The sequence below is a fragment of the Aquarana catesbeiana genome, linkage group LG07 (genome assembly GCF_042186555.1).
Source record: "Aquarana catesbeiana isolate 2022-GZ linkage group LG07, ASM4218655v1, whole genome shotgun sequence".
NCBI lineage: Eukaryota > Metazoa > Chordata > Amphibia > Anura > Ranidae > Aquarana > Aquarana catesbeiana.
Window position 1 is genome coordinate 142,539,138 of NC_133330.1, and position 21,864 is coordinate 142,561,001.

At 46.1% G+C, this 21,864-nt stretch overlaps 1 long non-coding RNA gene across 1 annotated transcript in view; it reads left to right on the plus strand.

Moving 5' to 3' along the window:
• The first annotated feature begins 21,729 nt into the window (after positions 1 to 21,729).
• Positions 21,730 to 21,864, plus strand: part of LOC141103285 (uncharacterized) — a 66,010-nt gene continuing 65,875 nt past the window's right edge. Inside the window, exon 1 of the long non-coding RNA XR_012235288.1 lies at positions 21,730 to 21,826. This is a non-coding gene — a long non-coding RNA (uncharacterized lncRNA). The remainder of the gene's footprint in view (positions 21,827 to 21,864) is intronic.

Sequence of the window (21,864 nt, forward strand, 5' to 3'; positions counted from 1 at the left end):
TAGTAAAATGGAATTCCTAAGCAGCAAGGACAAAGGGCAATTAGTTAAATATAATAGTATTTGGGGAGGGTGGGGAAATTATAAAACCTTGGACAATTACTGGCAGAAGATATTGGAAGTCATAGGATCTTAAGATAGAAAAGAGGGGGGGTGGGAGGAGGGAGGAGAGGTGGGATAGTAGGTGGGTAGGGTAGAAAGGGGAAAAGGGGAAAATTCTTGTAGTTTTTGTATAAATATAAATAACATTTTCTAAATAAATTCTTTTTTATCAATGATATGAAACTGAGAAGGGACAAAATTTAAACGGCAAGTTAAAATGAGTCTCTCAAAAGTGTTCACTGAAGTGGAGAAAAAAAAAAAAAAAAAAGCAGTGCAGTGCCAAACTGTAAAAAGTCCTCTGGTCTTTAGGCAGCCAAATGGTCCGGGGCTTAAGTGGTTAAAGACTGCTCTGTAACTGTCTCAACATGTAAATTAACATTTCTAACATGTCATTTTTTTTGCGCTTTTACTTTCTTTAAAAATAGACACCCCCCAGGTATGAACTTTAAAGGAATATTTCACTTTTATTGTTTCACTTTAAGCATTATTAAAATCGCTGCTCCCGAAAAAACGGCCGTTTTTTTAAAACTTTTTTGCATTGATACATGTCCCCTGGGGCAAGGCCCAGGTCCCCAAACACTTTTTATGACAATACCATGTATATAAGACTTTAAAATTAGTACTTTTGCGTTCTCCCATAGACAATTCATTATAGCGGCTAGTAGTTTTAAATGACCTTTTTTTCCTTTTGAAATGTCATTTTGTGCAGGGACTAAACACGGTAAAAATGCGCCACTTTACAGGCATACTATAGACACCCCCCAGGTACAAAATTTAAAGGAATATTTCACTTTTATTGTTTCACTTTAAGAATTATTAAAATCACTGCTCCCGAAAAAACGTCCGTTTTTAAAAAAAAAAATTTAATTGATACATGTCCCATTGGGCAGTACCCAGGTCCCCAAACACTTTTTATGACAAGAACTTTCATATAAGCCTTTAAAATGAACTGTTTTGATTTTTCATGTTAATGTCCCATAGACTTTAACGGTGTTCCGAATTTTCCCCCGAACACGGCATATTGTTCGGTGTTCGCAGAACATCCGAACAACCAAAGTTCGGCCTGAACTTATGCTCGGGCCGAACCATTCGCCCAACCCTATAAAGTGGGGCCCGGAACGGAAGAGACTGTAAGGAGGGATAGTGTAGGGCCGGGCATGACAGTGTGTCTAAGGGAGACACGTAAGGGGTTGACATGGAGAGGAGGTAATGGGAGTGTAGAGAGAGGAGGGTAAGAGAGAAGTTTAGTTCAGGGGGGAGTGGCTATATTTAAGGGAGAGGCAGAGCCAGGCTGGGCAGTGTGAGGAAGAAGCTGAAGGAGGAGGCAGTTTTTCCACTGCTCCTCCACAATTGCCGACATTGATGCAACACTAGCAAAACTGAGAGCTGCAGCGGCGAGTAAGGGACTGGAATGGCTACACAGCCAGGTCAAGGATGAAGCGGGCTGGTAAGGCGTCACATCGCGTGAGGAGGTCGCGGCCTCCGGTGCGCTTCTCCCCAGGAGCCCGCTGGAGGACCACCGGCCTAACTCGGTGGGCATGGCCAAGGGCCGTCATGGTGCCGCTTCCCCACCCGGGAATTGATGGACACCAAGAATGGCGGCATCCCCCACAGAGATCCGAGGGAGAGATGAGGAGGGACAGAGCGCTGGGCAAAGCCACAGTAGTGGAGATAAGAAAGGCCGGCAGCGCCGCAAGTGGGCGGGGCCTATCAGTGGCATGCAGCGGGTCAAGATGGCAGAGGAGGACACAAGCAGGTCGGCCAGGCGGCATTCAGCTCAGCACGGCGAGGCCATGCAGCTGGGGTCAGAGCTTCGGGGGAGAGACGTGCCACACAACGCCAGAGTGCCACAAACTCCGGGGCCACTTCACCTGGGGGGCTAACAACACCACCCGTCATGGAACGAGATGAGAGGTCGGAAGGGGAGGTGTCGGAGGATGAGGAACCGCAAGAACCAGCGAGGGAGACCAGCGCGGCAGCTGTTGGGAGAGCTCCCGGTAAGTCCACTAGTAATTTGTCATTGTCTGATGCATTGAATGATTTGTTAGGGGTTGTAAAAGCGTGTGCAGCAGGGTCAGTTGCCCCTCCGGTGCGGTCAACAGTAGAGGCGCTGGACCAACTGGCGGAGAATAGGCCCGCCAGTTCAGGGTCCAGGGCACAGTTCAAAGATTTGTTGGAGGGCCTGCGGGCCTTAGTAGGATTTGAAGGAGGGCAGGGGCAGCCGCCACAAGTGGCCCCATGGGCAGTACCGGCGAACGGGATAGGGGAGGGGGGTTATCCGGTGCCGCGGCATTCCTGATGACACCACCCCTGGGGCGACAGGGGCAGGAGCAGGGGAAAAAGGGGCCACGGTGATGGCGGGCAGGACCGTTGTGGTAAGGATTGCGGACGAGGCAAAGTGCAAGGTGTACGTGTGTTTTGAGGGCCCGTTGGGAGCACAGTTAAAACAGGAGGTACGGGATAAGATTTGCAAGGGCGAGTATGTGGAGATTTTCTCGCTACTGCCATTGGAAAAATTTAACTTGGACAGGGTGAAACCGGATGACTCCAAGAAGGAGGATGAGGAGAAGAGGAGGTATAGGTTGATCCCACGTACATTTGTCAATTGGCTATAAGCGTTCGCCATTATGGCAAGCGTTATTGGCAAGAAGAACCCTGAGCATTGCCCGGCGTTGTTCTGTTACATGGACGCTATCGGAGAGGCACCCAGGGTATATGGGGGTTCTGCTTGGCTTGGATATGAAGAGCAATTCTGACAGTGCAGATTGGTTCGTCCATCTCTTCGGTGGGACCACAAAGATATTAGCCTCTGGATGAAGCTTATGTCTTCGGCGAGGGCCCCGCCTCAGTTTTTTCAGGGGGGGCCAGGGCTACACATTCCTCAGGACTGCCAGCCGGAAAAAAGTGGGGGGTGTGCTGGCAGTACAATGAGGGCTCCTGTAAGTTCGGGGGTCCTGCAAGTTTAAGCACAAATGTTCAGGGTATGGGGGAGCCCGTACATTGTCCTGCTTTAATAGATGGAAGCGTACCGAAGAGCCTGCTCACAAAAGGGGCCATGCCGGTGAGGGGGGAAAGGATGCAGCCTTTTCGAAGTAGGTATACGGACAGGGAAGCGGCTATGCTGCTGGTTTTGGGGTTTCGGACGGTTTTAAGATCTCGTGTTCATTGGCGGTAGTTCCACCAGTATCCAGGGGTGGTGGGGGAGAAGTTGGCAAAAGAGGTGGCCATGGGTCGCATGGGGGGGCCGTTTTCAAAAAAGCCTTTGCAGGATCTGATGTTTTCACCATTAGGGGTGGTGCCAAAGAAAGAACCAAACAAGTTCTGCCTTATTCATCACTTATCATTTCCAAAAGGGGGTTCTGTCAATGATTTCATTGACCCTGAAGCGTGCACAGTGTCCTACACTTCATTTGATGCGGCACTCAGGTGGGTTAGGCGCTATGGATGGGGGGGGGGGGGGCGCTTATTGCAAAGGCAGACATAGAATCTGCATTCCGCTTGCTGCCGGTGCACCCGGATAGTTTCCGGCTGCTGGGATGCTGCTGGCAAGAGCAGTTTTATGTGGATAGATGCTTACCCATGGGTTGCTCCATTTCCTGTGCCATGTTTGAGGCGTTCAGTTCATTTCTGGAGTGGGTGGTTAGGGATGTGTCAGGCCTGGATTCAGTCATACATTATTTGGATGACTTCCTTTGCATGGGCCTCCCATGTGCGATTCTACTCTCTACATTGCAGCACATCGCAGGCAGGTTTGGAGTGCCATTGGCAGCCAAGAAAACTGAAGGCCCGACGACTGAACTTCGTTTTTTGGGAATTGTGATAGATTCAGTGGCGATGGAGTGCCGCCTGCCAAGAGGTAAGTTAGAGGACCTACAGAAAGAAATTCGGGAGATCCACGGACTGCGGAAAGTACAGTTGAGGACTTTGCAGTCATTGCTGGGTAAGTTGAATTTCGCCTGTAGGATCATCCTGATGGGGAGGGTTTTTGCCGACTCATTTTATTCGACTTACTAGGGAACACCGGGAGGATTTGAAGGTATGGTATGAGTTTCTGGCCTCATACAATGGTAGATCGGTGTGGATGTCTGGCCCGGTGAGTAATTCTAATGTGGAATTGGTCACGGATGCGGCGGGCTCCACGGGCAACAGACGTAAGGCTTTTGCGCCAGTTGGTGTTGAGGTGCTTGCGATTGAACATTTATTTATGTGGTGCATATCCCGGGGGTATAACTCGCTGGCTGACTCCTTGTCTCGATTTTAGTGGGACAAGTTCAGGGAGCTGGCTCTGGGCGCAGAGAAGGAAGGAGTTCCTTGCAGGGATTGGATTTGGGAGCTGCCCTTGGAGTCGCCGCAGGATGGATCCGGCAGTCAGTAAGTGAGTCCACATGGGCAGCTTATGCGAAGGTATGGAAAGAATGGTTGTTCCTGGTGCAGGAAGCAGTGGTTGGCACAGAGGGGTCAGAGGTAAGGTTATTGGTGTTGTATTTCATGTTTAGGAACATGGAAAGCGGGGGTTCTGTCTCTTCCATCGAGCGGAAGATGGGCGGGCCTCTCAATCCTTTTTAAATTACTGGGGGGGGAGATTGGACAAAAGATTTTTGGGTGAGGCAGGCAATAAAAAGTTATCGTAAAGGGCACAAGAAAAAAGATGCGAGACGGCCTGTCCCTTTTGTGAATCTAAGGTCCATATGTGGGATGTTGAGTTCAGTGTGCACATCCAGTTTTGAGGTTTTGCTTTTTACTGCAGCGTTCTCGCTGGCATTTTATGGGGCATTTCGTATTGGGGAATTGGTGAGCCCATCGCGGTGTTTGGCGGGTGCGCTGTTGGAGCAAGACGTTCAAGTGGATGTGGACAGGGTGTGTTTACGGCTACGTAGGTCAAAAACGGATCAGCTGGGTAAGGGGGTGGATGTGTCGTTGTTCACATTGCCGGGGTCCAAGGTATGCCCGGTGGAAGCGGTGCATGAATTTCTGCAGGTTAGAGCAGCTGGGGAAGGGCCATTCCTGAGGCATGAGGACGGGTCCTATTTGTCGAAGTTCCAGTTCATATCAGTATTCAGAAAATGTCTTACAAAGGCTGGGTTGGATGGGGCGGAATATGCTTAACACTCCTTCCGCATTGGGGCAGCTACTGAAGCTGCCAGATGTGGGTTGGATGAAGCAGCGAAGGATTGGGAGGTGGGAATCGAGGAGATTCCGTACCTACATAAGGCCTCAACTGGCGGTAGACTAAAAAAAAAGGGGGGTGGGGTAGACTGGATTCGCTGGCTGTGAGGTGGTTGTTGTTAAAAGTATGTTGTTCTGGATGATGTTACCTTAATTTTGTCATCTTTTGGTTTCAGATGGAGGTTCCGTAAGCCTCGTCTGGATCCTAGGTCACTCCTATGTTTGTTGGGGGGCCAGGAGAGGAGATGTAAGACCAGATGGCAGGCAATTGGGTATTTCAAGGAGGGAGGCTTATTTGCGCTGGTTAGGAATGCCCGGGATGCTGTGGGGCAGAGTAGTAGCGGAGGTGGAGAGGTACGCAAGGTTGGATAAACCACCTGATGTTTTAGTGATCCATGCGGGGGGGAATGATTTGGGGGTCCGACTGGTCAGGGACCTGATCGCGGACATAAAGTCCAATTTTGCACAGTTGCGCACGGATTTCCCTAGCACTCTGCTGCTGTGGTCTGACATCGCTGCTCGGACGACATGGCGCAGGGCTAGGTCCGTGGCATGAATTAATAAGACCCGCATCCAGATAAATAAAAGTTGTGGGGAGGTTTGTTGCTCAGAATGGGGGTATGGTGATCAGGCACAGAGAGTTAGAGACGAATGTTGGTCTCTATTTGAGGAGGGATGGAGTTCACCTCTCTGATGTGGGAATTGACTTATGGTCTCTGGGGTTACAGGAGGGGATCCAACTGGCCCTGCGGGTGTGGAGGTGCCCTCAAGTGTAAGGGGTCACCCTTTCGGGCTGTGGCTGTGTTTTCTGTTGGTCTTTGACGGTGGCAGTAAACGGAGGTGATGAAAAAGGGGTGGGGGGCTCATCGGTAGTATGTGCCCCTCCAGTGTATTCCAGCAAATAGGTTGATGGAATACTGTAATGGTTGCACTGTGGGAAGGGGGTTGCCTCCGTGCATTTACAGCTGGAGGCCTATCAGGTTGGAAAAGGTCCCGCAGTGCATTGGTGGTATATGTGGTGGAATGTGGGTCGCTGTCAGAGACCATCAGACTGGGGTTAACAAGTTGTGTTATGGTTGTTATATATATTTGTTATATACAGTGCCTTGCAAAAGTATTCACCCCCCTTGGCATTTTTCATGTTTTGTTGCCTCACAACCTGGAATTAACATGGATTGTTTGAGGTTTTGCATCATTTAATTTACAGAACATGCCCACAACTTTGAAGGATTTTTTTTTTTTTTTTTTATTGCGAAGCAAACAACAAATAGGACAAAATAACAGAAAAAGTCAATGTGCATAACTATTCACCCCCCTAAAGTCAATACTTTGTAGAGCCACCTGTTGCGGCTATCACAGCTCGAAGTCTCTTTGGATAAGTCTCTATGAGGTGCCACATCTTACCACTGGGATTTTTGCCCATTCCTCCTTGCAAAACGGCTCCAGCTCCTTCACGTTGGATGGTTTGCGCTTGTGAATAGCAATCTTTAAGTCTGACCACAGATTTTCTATTGGATTGAGGTCTGGGCTTTGACTAGGCCATTCCAACACATTTACATGTTTCCCCTTAAACCACTCAAGTGTTGCTTTAGCAGTGTGTTTGGGGTCATTGTCCTGCTGGTAGGTGGACCTCCATCCTAGCCTCAAATCACACACAGAGTGCTACAGGTTTTGCTCAAGAATATCCCTGTATTTAGCACCATCCATCTTTCCCTCAACTCTGACCCGTTTCCCAGTCCTGACTGGTGAAAAACATCCCCACAGCATGATGCTGCCACCACCATGTTTCACAGTGGGGATGGTGTTCTTTGGGTGATGTGATGTGTTGGGTTTGTGCCAGACATAGCGTTTTCTTTGATGGCCAAAAAGTTCAATTTTAGTCTCATCAGACCAGAGCACCTTCCTCCATACATTTTGGGAGTCTCCCACATGCCTTTTCGCAAAATCAGAACGTGCCATTTTGTTGTTTGCTGAAAGTAATGGCTTTCTTCTGGCCGCTTTGCCATAAAGCCCAACTCTATGGAGCGTACGGCTTATTGTCGTCCTATGTACAGATACTCCAGTCTCTGCTGTGGAACTCTGCAGCTCCTCCAGGGTTACCTTAGGTCTCTGTGCTGCCTCTCTGATTAATGCCCTCCTTGCCCGGTCCCTGAGTTTTGGTGTGCGGCCGTCTCTTGGCAGGTTTGCTGTTGTGCCATGTTCTTTCCATTTGGTTATGATAGATTTGATTGGGCTCCTAGGGATCATCAAAGATTTGGATGTTTTTTTTTTATAACCTAACCCTGACTTGTACTTCTCAACAACATTGTCCCTTACTTGTTTGGAGAGTTCCTTGGTCTTCATGGCAGTGTTTGGTTAGTGGTGCCTCTTGCTTAGGTGCTGCCGCCTCTGGGGCCTTTCAAAAAGGTGTGTATATGTAATGACAGATCATGTGACACTTAGATTGCAAACAGGTGAACATCATTTCACTAATTATGTGACTTCTGAAGGTAATTGGTTGCACCAGAGCTTTTTATGGGCTTCTTAACAAAGGGGGGTGAATACATACGCACATGCCAATTATCAGTTTTTTTATTTCTGAAAAATAGTTTTATGTATATATTTTACTAATTTTACTACACCAACTTAGACTATTGTGTTCTGATCCATCGCATATAATTCAGATTAAAGAAACATTGAACTAAAGGCTGTAATGTAACAAAATAGGTAAAAAGCCAAGGGGGGTGAATACTTTTGCAAGGCACTGTATATATATTTTTGATTGGAGTTATTTATTTGGATTGTTTAATAAAAGGCTGTTAATATATAAATATATATATATATATAACATTGAGCAGACTTGTAATGTTGTGTGCAGGGAGAGAGAGGAGCTTTCAGAATTCATCGGATGTCAGGGGTGGGCGGGACCGAGCAGCTATCGAACACCAGCCAATAGGATGGGGTCAGGGCGGGCCACTACGTGCATGTGGCTCTGCCCCCTTTCTTAAGAAGCCCAATAATTGGCTGGTGTTCGATAGCTGCTCGGTCCCTCCCACCCCCGACATCACTGATAAATTCTGACAGCTCCTCTCTCTCCCTGCACACATTACAAGTCTACTCAATGTTATAGGGTCTCAGCGCGGGCTACACATTATCACTATATCAAGTATATACATATAGTGATAATGTTTAGCCCGCGCTCAGACAGTATAACATTGAGCAGACTTGTAATGTGTGCAGGGAGAGAGAGGAGCTGTCAGAATTCATTGGTGATGTCGGGGGTGGGCAGGACTGAGCAGCTATTGCACAGCAGCCAATTATTGGGGTTCTTAAGAAAGGGGGCGAGCCGCATACACGTAGCGGCCCACCCTGACCCCATTCTATTAGCTGGTATTCGATAGCTGCCCGGTCCCGCTCACCCCCGACATCACCAATGAATTCTGACAGCTACTCTCCCTCCCTGCATATGGGTGATTTATGCGAATCGCCTACTGACGCAATCACCTAGGCGATCGCAAGGAGTAAGTAATGTTAAAATACAAAAAACAGGTATTTAACAAAAAAATGGCCAAAAAAATTGTGAAAACTATGAGCTAAGGGCATGCAGCACAGCCAAAGAGAAAAAATGGGTGGAACTCCGCTTTAAGGACTGGAAGGATTTTCCCCCTTAATGACCAGGCCATTTTTTGCTATACCGCACTGCTTCGCTTTAACTGAGAATCGTGCGATGCTGTACCCAAACAAAATGTATGTCTTTTTTTTTCCACAAATAGAGCTTTCTTTTGGTGGTATTTGATCACCTCTGCAGTTTTTATTTTTTTCGCTATTAACAAAAAAAGAGTTACAATTTAAAAAAAAAAGTTATATTTTTTAGTTTTTGCTATAATTAATATCCCCCCAAAAATATATCTAAAAAAGTCTTCCTCAGTTTAGGCCGATATATATTCTTCTACATATTTTTGGTTAAAAAAATTGCAATAAGCGTATATTGATTGGTTTGTGCAAAAGTTCTAGCATCTACAAAATAGGGGATTTATTTATGGCATTTTTATTATTTTTTTTTTTTACTGGTAATGGCAGCGATCTGCGATTTTTAGTGGTATTGCGGTAGACAGATCGGACACTTTTGAAACTTTTTTGGGACCATTGACATTTATACAGTGATCAGGGCTAAACATAGCCACTGATTACTGTATAAATATCACTGGCAGGGAAGGGTTTAACACTAGGGGGCCGTTTCTACTGTGGATGGATGGGACTGCCTGGGAGAGGAGACCGATCGCTGTTCCAAAACAGTAGGAACAGGAGATCGGTCCCCCCCCCCCCTCCTGACAAAGAAATCTGTCTCTTTACATTGACAGATCTTTTTGTTTCTGTCAGGAGCGATCACGGGTGGCTGGCGGGCATCGCGCCTGGCAGCCACGCACATCAGATCCGGCGCAGTGCCGTGGGCGCACGCCCCCTTCAGGTCTTAAAGCAGCCAACGTACAGTTACAGTGCTTCAGCCAACCTGCCACAGTATAACTGCAGTGGCTGGTTCTTAAGTGGTTAAGGGGAGCGTGGCAGGGGGTGTATCCTACATACTTTTGCTAATAGATGTCCGTCGTTCCCATCGAAAAAAGTTGGGAGGTATGAAACCGTAATCTGTGAAATGAGGCCTTTTGTAACTCTGGCATTTAAATTTGTACAGAAATAAATCAATAGGGTTGTTTGTATGTGTGCAATAATGGCAAAAAAAGTGGTTGTTTGTTTCTCCATCTAGTGATGTGTACGAGAGCCAAGGCTCTCTCCCTCCTCACTAGCTTAGATACACTTTTAATCAGACAGTGACAAGGGAGCAGAAGGTGGAGCTGAACACCCCTTTGTGTTTTATGGACACATAGAATGGGGCTTAGGAATAAGCATGCACAAGTGCCCCCATCGCAAGCAGCTTGCGATGGGGGCATTCAGCAGAGAAAGGAGCCAGGAGCATGGGGGACCCTAGAAAAGGAGGATCCAGGCTGCTTTGTACAAAACCATTGCACAGAGCAGGTGAGTATGACATGTTTGTTATTTTTAAAATATAACCTTTACAATCACTTTAAGATCCTAGTAAAATCCTCTGGTTTAAATAATCCTTCAAACCCTCTGCCTATAATTTGGTGTTTTATTCTCTTTAATGCCTCAAACACATGTGTGCTGAGGCCCGTACACCATGAATCAACCACTTGTTTATGCGGCTGGAGCTGCCAGGTGCTGCATTCAGGCAGCTCATGTTAAGCCTAGTTCACACTATCAGGTTCTTGGTTGAACGAAGAAAACCTGGCAGCTCAGGTTTTCACTGCTGTACTAACAATCCAATGTTAGTACAGTGATCTCCCCCTGCTGAGCTGTTGTGTTCTGACAGGGGGATGCCCCCCCTTGCCAGAACACTTCAGTCAGTACTCTCTGCCATTGGCTGAGAGCACTGATTGGGAGCCGGTTGGCTGCCGGTTTTCCAGCATGCTCATCTGACAGAAGCCGGCCAAATGGCTGGCTTCTATCTGACCAGCTGCTATGCACACCGGTCAAATGTTGTCCCTTTTTTATTGAACCTGCCCGACATTCAGCCTGTGTGTACTAGGCTTAACTCCATGGGAAGGCATTAGCCGCACAGACCCAGCCACTCATCCTAATTTGACACCTGCCGGTTGCATTTAAATGAATGACTGTGTCCATGAGGATGCGGAATCCCTGTATATTTACATGGGCTACCTGCACATAGGGTTGCCACCTTTTCTTCAAGCCAAACCCGAACACTTTAGCAGTGGCATTTTTTTGGGGGGTATACGCTACAAAAAATTGTAAAAAAAAAATTGTGGCCTGAAAGAGAGTAGTAATGTGGCACATAGCGTGCTGCGGCAAACAGTGCACGTGGCTGAACTGTGAGTGTAATGCACGGAATGCAGAGGTCAGATATGTTCTGGGGAGAGGGCTAGTGCTAGCGGGGGGGGTTGGGGAAGTTAGATATATGCTGGGGGAGTCTTTGGGAGGGGAGAGGGCTAGTGGTTACGGGGGGTTGGATGTGTGCTGGGGGGATGCTTTGGGAGGGGAGAGTGCTAGAGCTAGCAAGGGGGGCTCGGATATGTGCTGGGAGGGGAGAGGACTTGTACTAGCGGGGGGGGCAGATATGTGCTAGGGGGACACTTTGGAAGGGGAGAGAGCCAGAGATAGCAAGGGGGGTGGGTGGGGGCTTGGATATGTGCTAGGGGGACACTTTAGAGGGAAGAGGACTTGTGCTAGCGGAGGGGTCAGATATGTGCTAGGGGGATGCTTTGGGAAGGGAGAAAGCTGGCAAGGGGGGTCAGATATGTGCTGGGGGGCGCTTTGGGAGTGGAGAGGGCTAGTGCAAGATGAGGGTGGGGTTGGATTTTATTCATTAGGGGGGCACTTTGAGAGGGGTAGTGCAAGCAGGGGTAGGATATGTGCTGGGGGGCGCTTGGGGGGTCAGATATGTGCTGGGGGGTGCTTTGTAAGGGGAGAGTGTTAGTGTAAAGGGGTAGGAGGTCTGATATGTGCTGGGGGTGCTTGGAGGTTGGATATGTGCTGGGGGGTGCTTTGTGAGGGAAGAGGGCTAGTGCAAGGAGGGGTTGGGGGTCGGATATGTGCTGGGGGGGTGCTTTGTGAGGGGAGAGGGCTAGTGCAAGTGGGTGGGGGGGTTGGATATGTGCTGGGGGGTACTTTGTGAGAGGAAAGGGCTAGTGCAAGGGGGTAGGGGGGTTGGATATATGGGGGATTTGTGAGGGGAGAGGGCTAGTGCAAGGGAGGTAGGGGGTTAGATATGTACTGGGGGGTGTTTTGGGAAGGGAGAGAGATGGTGTCATGGGGGTTGTCAGATTATAAATCCGACCCACACTTCTAGCATGTCTTCCCCTGCCAAAGCCCCCCCTGCACATATCCTCCTAACCCCTCAATCACTCCATCTATTTTCTAAGTTGTTCTCATTTCCAGTCGCTCTCTCCCCCACCCGTCCATCTACAGAGCATAGAAAACTTTGTACAGACCTCGATCAGGGCTTCCCTGCTCCCCCTCCTCCTCCTGTGTGTGTATACAGAGCAGAGAAGGAGGAGGAGGGAGGAGCTTTGATTCACTGACACTCTGTTGAACCAGGCTGCCATCGGTGAGGGGAGACATATCAGATGTCACTCTCGGTGCAGTCCATGTAAATGATGTGTCCGGGTCTGAGACCGATGAAAACCCAAACACATCATTCAAAAACCAGACTGTCCAGGAGGAAACCGGACAGGTGGCAACCCTACCTGCATGCAGCACCTGGCGGCTCTAGAAGCATAAACATAGACTGATTAACACGTGTACGGGCCTCAATGCCCATGTGAATAAGGCCTAAGATTATTTTTTTAGAGTTGGAATATAAAGAGTATATATTCTGAAGCTGATAAACTATTGTCTTACAGGCAGCATTTGTATAAAATTCTTATTTTATAAATAAACTTTTAAAGTGATTGTAAAGTGTTTATTTTGAAAAAAAAACAAAAAACTTACTTGATACTTACCTGCTCTGTGCAAAGGTTTTGCACAGAGCGACCCCGATCCTCCTTTTCTGGGGTTCCCCGGTGGCACTCTTGGCTCCTCCTCTTCTGAAGTGCTCCAAAAGAAAGCCGCTTTCCATGGAGGCACTCCCGAGTCCTGCTGCTGTGTCCTTTGACACAGACAGCAAGGCTCAGCCCTGTCCCTGACTCCCGTGTCACTGGATTTGATTGACAGCAGCGGGAGTCAATGGCTCCCGCTCCTATCAATCTATCCAATGAGGACTTGAGACAGCGGCTGGAGCTGGTGTGCTCGTCCCCGTCGCTGGAATTATCAGGCTCAGGTAAGAAAAAGGGGGGCTCTGGGGGGGCAGCTGCAGCACAAAAGGTTTTTCACCTTAATGCATAGAATGCATTAAGGTGAAAAACCGTGAGGGTTTACAACTCCTTTAAAATATGCAGCTCTCATGCTTCAAAATGTGCAGGCATGCTGGGCTGACTAAGGAGGAAGATCAGAACTAACTCTGCATCTGTTGACTTCTGCAAGATTTAGAAGGTCTCGCCAAGGGAGAAGGACTGTCTGTCCGCTGAAATATTTAGCTGACTCATTCAGCTGTTTGTCTAACTCTAACCTAAATTGTGATCTTAGATCTGTAGTGGCAGCTCAGTGGTAATCCAGAAATCTGCAGGCTGAGAATACCATACTCAAACTTGTCACCTGCTGGATGAAGCCATTCATATTTTCAAATAAAAATGTTTTTTGTTTTGTGAATTATGCAATCTGTTTAGCATGATAATATGTTGAAGTGTAGGTTTAGCCAAATCCTTTGTTGTTTTGGATAGAGGAGGGAAGAGTTAAAACCACTCCCACTTTATTTTTTTTCCCCATTTGAGAAATTTCCATTAATTTCCTTTCCCAGAGATGCAGTTGCAAAGTTAGTGCAAAGTTAGTGAAATCACCCAAAGGCTCCATTCACACTAGCGCGTTTTTTGATGCATTTTGCATTTTGCAGAAATGCACGGGAATTTTTTAACATGGGTTCCTATGGAACATGTTCACATCAATGCCTTTTTGTTTCTCTGCATTTTTGGAAAGGGTCAGGGACTTTTTTTCATGCAAAATGCAGCGTTTTGCATGTAATAGAATTCAATAGACAAGCATCAAAAATGCAAGTGCACCGTTTTTGCAGCGTTTTTGGTGCGTTTTTGATGCGTTTTTGCCGTTTTTTTTTTTTTTTTTAATTTTTTTTAAGACTGTAAAAAAAAACTGTAAAAAAAAAAAAAAAAAAAAAACGCAAAACGCGGCAAAATCGCGGCAAAAACGCTGCTCAAAAACGTGGCAAGCATGAAAAAAAAACCTCCAAAAACGCTCAAAAGCAACATGCATAGGTGTGAATCGGGCCTAAGAGAGGGTAATTCCCTCATTAGACATTGGAAGATTTCTCTTACCTTTTGTTCAGGGGCAGCTCTAAGGCTTTTTTACCACAGGCATACTTTAACATACACACGTCTGAGGGCCGTATTTTGCCTGCATGGGATGCACAGGTGTTCCATGCATCACAGGCAGTTCCGTTGAAAAAGAAGTATGGGGTCTATATATAAAAAAAATATTAAACTTGCCTAGGTAGATACAGCATAGGATTGCTGCTGCATCTGTCCCCCACTGCCTCTGCATTAAGAACTGAGCAATCAAACACCGCTGATCACTCAGTTCTCACCTCTGCTCTAAGCAGAGAGCCATGACTGTCAGTCACTGATTTTCTGCTCTGCCCCTCCAGCGCTCACTGGAGTGCTTGGCCTGGGGAGGAAGCAGCTGGCTCAGTCTCCCAGCGCTGCAGTCAAGAGGCAGAGACAGCTGGTGGTCCAGGCATCTGGGTGGATCCCTAGCCTGGGCCAGTTGAGTACCAGCAGCTGTCAATGGGCTTTAGCCAGTTGTCGGCTAATAATGGGTCACAGAAGTGCAGAATAAACTGGACTCCTGTGATCCATAGGAATAGTAAGGCCAAAAAACGATTTAGCTTTACTTCTCCTTTAATGTCAATAGGGAGGCAGTGGCTGCTCCCAATTTGACATCCATGTGGGTGAATGTCACTGAATTCAGACAGCGTGAGTTTGGGGATCTGCACCCACACGGATGTCAAAATGGGAGCAGAGGCCGTGTCCATGCAGCTGCTGCTTTCCAGTTGACTTGGGTGTTCTTCGACGGTACCTAAGGTTTCAGGTAAAGTGCCAACTTTGGTGACGGGCTCATCTCTTTCTTTACCCACACAAACACATGGGGCAAGTTTTACGTCCCACCCTATTACTAGATCCCAGACCACACAGGGAGTAGACAGATCTGACCTTTCCCCTTTTGCGGAAGCACTTTTAACCAGCACAAAGTCAATACATCTATCCTAGATGCAGAACCTAGGAGGGACTCCTCTACGCCCACTATAGGCAGCGTTGGATTCCAACAGGGTCTCAATATAGTGAACCTGTCCTCATACACACTTTCTTCAGACGAAACTTAGATACTCCAGAAAGGTCTGGGTTTCTGTCCTAATGAAAATATGGACAAATCTGAATTTGTCAAGGATATGCAATTATTTGCACGTAAATTGATCCTTAGGAAAATGTATCAAAACCGGGGGGACACATAGATCTTACGCCTAGAGAAAACAGAGCATTTGACCAGTTGGTCTCCCTCCTAGAGGAGAGTGACACCACAGATCTTATCGATCATATCGATTTACTGAAGGCCCTCTCCCTCTCTAAGAAAGTCAATACTGGTCCAGTCTAGGATCCAATTCTTGGATCCAAACTTAAGAAGAAATCAGCCCAGTTCCCAGCCTCCAATTCAAACCCCAATATATCTGCTTTTTTGAGATTGATTAACCACATCAGCCCTGGAAGATTTGGCTGCTCAATGACCAGAGCTCTTTTTGAGATACGGCACTGCGTTGTTTTAACTGACAATTGCGCAGTCGTGCAACGCTGTACCCAAACATTGGCGTCCTTTTACTCCCCACAAATAGAGCTTTCTTCTGGTGGTATTTTATCATCTCTGCGGTTTTTATTTTTTGCACTATAAACAAAAAAAAGAGCGCCAATTTTGAGAAAAATACAATTGGGCTGATTTCCGAAATGTTTGCGCCATCAGTGGAGGCACACCACGACACGTAAAATAGAATTTCATATTTACGAAACATTTGCGCCAGTAACAGAGCACTAATCCCCATTTACTATAGCGATCTCGGCGCACGGGAGAATGAAATATGTGCACCATGGACATGGACATGGCGCACGGCATCTTCAATTCAATTTGTAAAGCTCAAAGTAGTAAAAAATGCCAAAATTTTAAAAAGTTGCGCAGTGGGTGATGGTAGGGGTAAATGCATTTACCCCTACCATCACCCACTGCGCAACTTCTTAAAATTTTGGCATTTTTTACTACTTTGAGCTGAGTTTTTACCGCCCAATTTTTGTAATTGATTGCAAAATTTCCTTCTATTTTAATAAACGTCGTTACGTTTGAGAAAGATTTACACTATGTGGAAGTTTTTTCCTTTCCCTTCTCTTTTTGCCCACCTACATGGCAACGGTTGCTGATGAAAACTCCCTTACCGTCTGAGGATCGAGACAGACCTGGGACACCAGCTGAGTCGTACCAAGGATATCCCTCCAGATAACATCTGACGAGCGGCTTTGAGCTGGAGGCGTGCCATCCTGCGTTGCCAGGGGAGATCCGATTCGAGACCATCTCATAAGTTTACAACCCCACACCGCTTGACGGTACAAGCTCGTTTGACTCACCGCCATGGGCCTGTGAGTCCACCTTATCTGGTAAGGGCATTGTACTCCTATTTTCTTTGAGCCAATATCACCATACTAAGGAAGGGTTGACCTATGTGCGGGGATACGGCCAATAGTTTCCGTTTTGATACATCTAAAAGGACTGCCTATACCTAGAGTGTTATGAAACAACCCAGAATTATTCCATCATTTGGTGGTGGACTTTAAAGGTCATCTTTATACTCATTATTCTGATGGACTTCTAATCTCACATTCTCTGGTCTATTTATAGGGTTGTAGGAGCAGTATTATACTTCATTGTGTTACTCTTAATTTTTAGACATTTTTTCGTTCTCTTTGGCACTTAGGTATAAGTAGAGTTATTCTATCCAATACTGCTTCATTGGATACCACCTCATTGTTTACACTTATTGTTGATACTAAGTTTTAATTCTACCACTATATATAATTTCCATTATTGTTGTTTTTTGGTTTATAAGATACTTTGGGTAGGGATTACCCCTCCATATACTACTAGGATCATCACTAAGACACTTGGTATATGTATGGGGATTACCACCTTTTAACTCTTACTTCACCATATCTTTCTTTGCACACACCTCAGGATTGTGCACATCTATTTTTCACTTTTGGTAGTAATACCTTTTCTGATTATACCACTTTTTAGCGCCACACTTTATTATTTTCTCACATCTTCAATTCAATATTAACAGAAGATGGAGGTGCCAATATTGGGTGATGTGAGGAAGTATAGTAATGACTGCCCAAGTAACAAATATGCCAAAAATAGAATGAGTAAGTAACTTTTTCTGAGCAAGCCTGCTGTGCCTGCAAGTACATTTAGAACTGCGTTAGATAAATTTAAGCACTGCGCTTGCGCAAGCGGCTCTTGCGCTCATTCAAATGCTTTTGTTAACTGCCCGGCCAAAATCTTAGTAAATGTCAAGCCATGCAAATGCAATTGCATGGGTTGAACAGGGGCAACTCTAAATTTGACATATATTTTTTTTTTTTTTACGCTGGTTAACCTCTATGTATTTTTTTTAAGGAGATTCGCACACAGGTCATACTAGCATGTTAGGTTGCTAACATGTGACATGTACCTTGTTAAAATTATGTAAAAAGACTCTCGCTCATCTAGCTCCTCCTAAAAGGGCATTTAACCTTCCGCCTCTAATGCGGATTTCCTTGGGCTAGCTTTTGCTTTTAAAGGGGAACTCCACACTCCATTCCCCAATGCTCTTGTCTCCCCCCTCTAACCCCTTGGATTTCCATGGGCTAGCTTTTGCTTTTAAAGGGAAACTCCACACTCCATTCTACAATGCTCTTGTCTCCCCCCTCTAACCCCTTGGATTTCCATGGGCTAACATTTGCTTTTAAAGGGGAACTCCACACTACACTCCATTCTCAAAAGGCTGTGAGCTGCCTTCACCAATCCAAACCACATCTTTTTTCAGAGCATACAACAGCTAGGAAAGGGGCGAGAAGCGCGATCGCCTAACTCCCTCCTGAGCCATACAAGGCCACATGCACTTAACATAGCTGGCTGCCTTTGGGGCATGTTGGGCTCAGCCCAATACCAACCACAAAGCACCTTGTACCCACTAGCTTAAAGGTGCTTTCCACATTCTGTAAAGTCCCCTGACTGCAGCCCCCCACAACCCCAGCCTAGGGTTGTGTGGAAGAGGCCCTTGTCCCCCTGAATATGGGAACAATGTGGCTGACTTTTGGGGTGCCCGAGCCCCTCTTGCCCCCAAGCATACACCCCCCTTTAATGGGCTGGCTTGCTGTGTGTTTGGCTGGGGGTTTGTTAGTGTGTGGGAGGGGCACAATATTTTTATATTTTGGAGTGGTATTTTTCACATGGAGGTTCTCATTTTAAGCCTTTACAGACCTAAATGGCCTTGTATGTATTGGGGGGGCAGGCTATTTTTGGTCTTGGGTTGGCCAAGCTTGGCAGCTGCAATGTTGATTTGTACGTTTTCTCTAAAGCCGTACATCTTTGAAGCAGCATTTTGCTACAGATGCACCACTTTACAGGCAGAGTACCCCCCCCCCCCCCAAGTTACTAGCTTTAGAGCTAGTTCATGCCATATAAGCTCAGTCCAGATGCGTTCCAGATGCTTTTCTGCATGTGCGTTTTTTATGCGTTCCAGTGCATTTATATACGTTTTTGGTGTGTTTATGAAGCGTTTTTATTGCGTTTTTGATGCAGTCCAGTACTTTTTTCCACCTTCTTTTTTCTTAACCTTAAATAAGGACATGCTGGATGATGTGCTTAATTTTGGACAGGGGGTGGCTTATTGCTAGCTGCAATTGGGTTGGTCTAGGCATGCTCAGGGACTCTGATTTTTTCCTGTGCCTTTTGGTGTGTGAAATGCATTTGGGTTGGTCTGGGCATGCTCAGGGACTTTGTTTTTTTTTTTTTTGTCCTTTTTGTGTGTGAATAGCACTTGAATGTTTCTGGGCATGCTCAGAGAGTGTGTTGTGTTTTTTTTTTTTTGGTTAGTAATTTAAGGACATCCTTAACAGGTGTACCCACTTTGAAGTTCAGTCTCTACACTGGGTGAACTTGCATTTTGTGTGTTTCATGGACTGTGCATGCGTTTATAATTGGCTCATTAGCACACAAACTGTGCCCTGAAAAGAGACAACATTACTTGATGGCCTGAATTTTCTTTGCTGAGCGCAATGGAGCGAGGGGGGATTCAGAACACCTTGCAGTTTCAGGTTATGCCTGGTCATTTGCATAAAGTGAATTTGGAGTTCTTTGTACAGGATTTGCTGGAGAAATCAGTTGGAGTGGGACCACAACACATCTATTGTATCCAGGACCATGCAGTACTATGGTACTATGATGTTTCTTTTGTGCATAGCAATTTTTGCACAGGAGTTATTGAGAAGTGTAAGAAATTGGAAAAAGCTAACCATGAGTCTATAAGGCCTTTCATAGTGGAACCTTTGTATGCTATGGAGGAGAAGCCATTGGTTGTTCACCTGTTGAACCCCTTCATGGACATTGCTTTGGTAGTGGCCTTTTTGAAGAGATACTGCTCTTCAGTGAAGGGATTCTTCACGCTGACAAATCGCCTGGGGATCTTTAATGGCAAATTTAAGTTTTTTTTGTCAAACTGAAGGTGGATTCTGAAGGGATTGTTGGAGTGCGGCATCCACCAGCTCCAATAGCTTTTCAATAGCAGGAAATGGAGGGTTTCTCTACTAGCCTGGTCAACCAACATACTGCAGCTGATGTCATAAGTTTGGGCACACCAGAGATGAATGTAATGTGGCAATGCACTGCTGGAACTGTGGGGAGGAGGGACATGAGGTTGGGGCTTGCTTGGTTAAGCAGGCCTGTGATATATGTGGACAGCGTGATCACAGACTGAAGAATTGTCCAAAAGTAAGAAGGGCCTATCTCTCTTACGCTGAAGCTGTCAGGCGCACTGCTGAGAGTGGATGACCAGTGTCCACACAGGTGCTGTCTGACTCTCCTGAAAGACAGGGCAAGGAGGTGGAGGTGGGAGGAAGAAAGTGGACACCAGGGTGTGGAGGAGAGAGAAGTGCCACCCACCACCATGGAGTCATTAACAGCGGAGTGTGGAACAGAGGTGGAGAGGGCAGTGGAGGAGGCTATGGAGGAGTTGGCAGCAGCCTTACATCGGGAGCCGGAAGTGCAGGAAATCCAAGAAGAGGAGGTGGAAAAGACGGAGACACTGGGTGCCAAGACCAAGGTGGATGCTTTGGAGAGCCCTAAGAAGAGAAGGGCTAAGAAATTGAAAGTAGAGGCAGCTGGAATTGAAACAAGTAACCCCTTTGAGGTCCTGGGGGATGTTGGAGTGGAGGTAGAATCACCAGCATGAAGTCCGGGGACTCCAGGAATTTTTCAGCCGGCCACAATGTCACCTAGTCAGGAGTTTCTGTGGCCCTGAAGAATTTGTCAGTTTTCTGGCTTAAGTGATAGGACTGGGGTGAATGATGCAGATCTCCATGTGAATGAGCATCAAGCTGGTGTCCCTCAATGTGAGGGGTTTTGGGTCTCCTGCTAGACAGAGTGCCCTTTTTGAGGACTTGAGGGTCAATGGAGGAGACATAACCTGTCTACGGGAATGTTTTTTTTTAATCGACCTCCCAAGCCTCCGGAGTGGGTGGTGGATTACATATGCTCGGCAGTTGGGGACAATAGGAATGCTGGGGTAGGCATTATCATTACAAATAGAAATATTTGCATTATGTTACATGTTGTGTTAGTGCCAGGAAGATTAATTATGGCAGATTTAGTTTTGTTTAACCAGAAGTTTAGGCTTTTTAATTTATATGCTCCTGTGAATACACATATAATTTTTTTTTTGAGTTTTTTGAAGTTTTGAAGTTACATGCAGTGGAAAGGAGACCTACTGTGATCATGGGTGATTTTAATACGATTGGTTTTGCGAAAGATTGGATAGGAGTAGCGGAGACTAAGTTAGATGTAGGTAGCACCATGCTGAATGGGGTGATTCAGTACTTACATCTCAATGATGCTCATATTGTTCTGGGATTGGTGGATCCATATTTGACTTTTTTTTTCTGCGTGTGGGCGCACCAAATCCAGAATTGATTTATGTTTTTTTTTCTGATGCGTTCAAATGTGCTAATGTTAAGCACAGGCCGGTAATTTTTCCAGACCATGTGGCAGTGTATGTTGATTTGAGTAGGGGGGATAGTATTAAGTTTGGTTTAGGAGTGTGGAGGTTAAATAGTTTATTATTGCAGGACGAGCATGTCAAAGCCAATTTTAGTAATGTATAAAGTAGCAGTGAGAAAAGGAGATATTCTAGGTTACAAGTCAGGTTGGCTACATTATATTCATTTAGGAATATGGGCTTTGACATGGCCGATGAAATAGACCATGTTAGGAAGAGGATTAAGGAGGTATTAACTGAAAGAGGAAAACAAATTATTTTTCAAGTGAGAGTAAAACATCTGGAGCAGGATGAAAAATGCTCTAGATTTTTTTTCTCAAGGTTTGTAAGGAAAAAGGAGTGTTTGAGGGTGTGTATGATGAAGAAGGGAGGGAATATAAGGGAGAGAATGTGCTGGAATGCGTGACTAATTTTATGAACAGTTGCATGAGGGAGTGTGTGTTGATGAGTCAGATACTAGAATGATTGATATGGTAGAGGATAATTTAGATGAGGATAATAAGGTCTTTTTGCAGAAAGAGGTGAACGAGGAGGAGGTGTGGGAAGCTGTGACAAGCATGGGGGCTAATAAAACCCCGGGAGGGGATGGCTTACCAAGTGAGTTTTTTTAAATTGTTTTGGGATATAATTAAGGG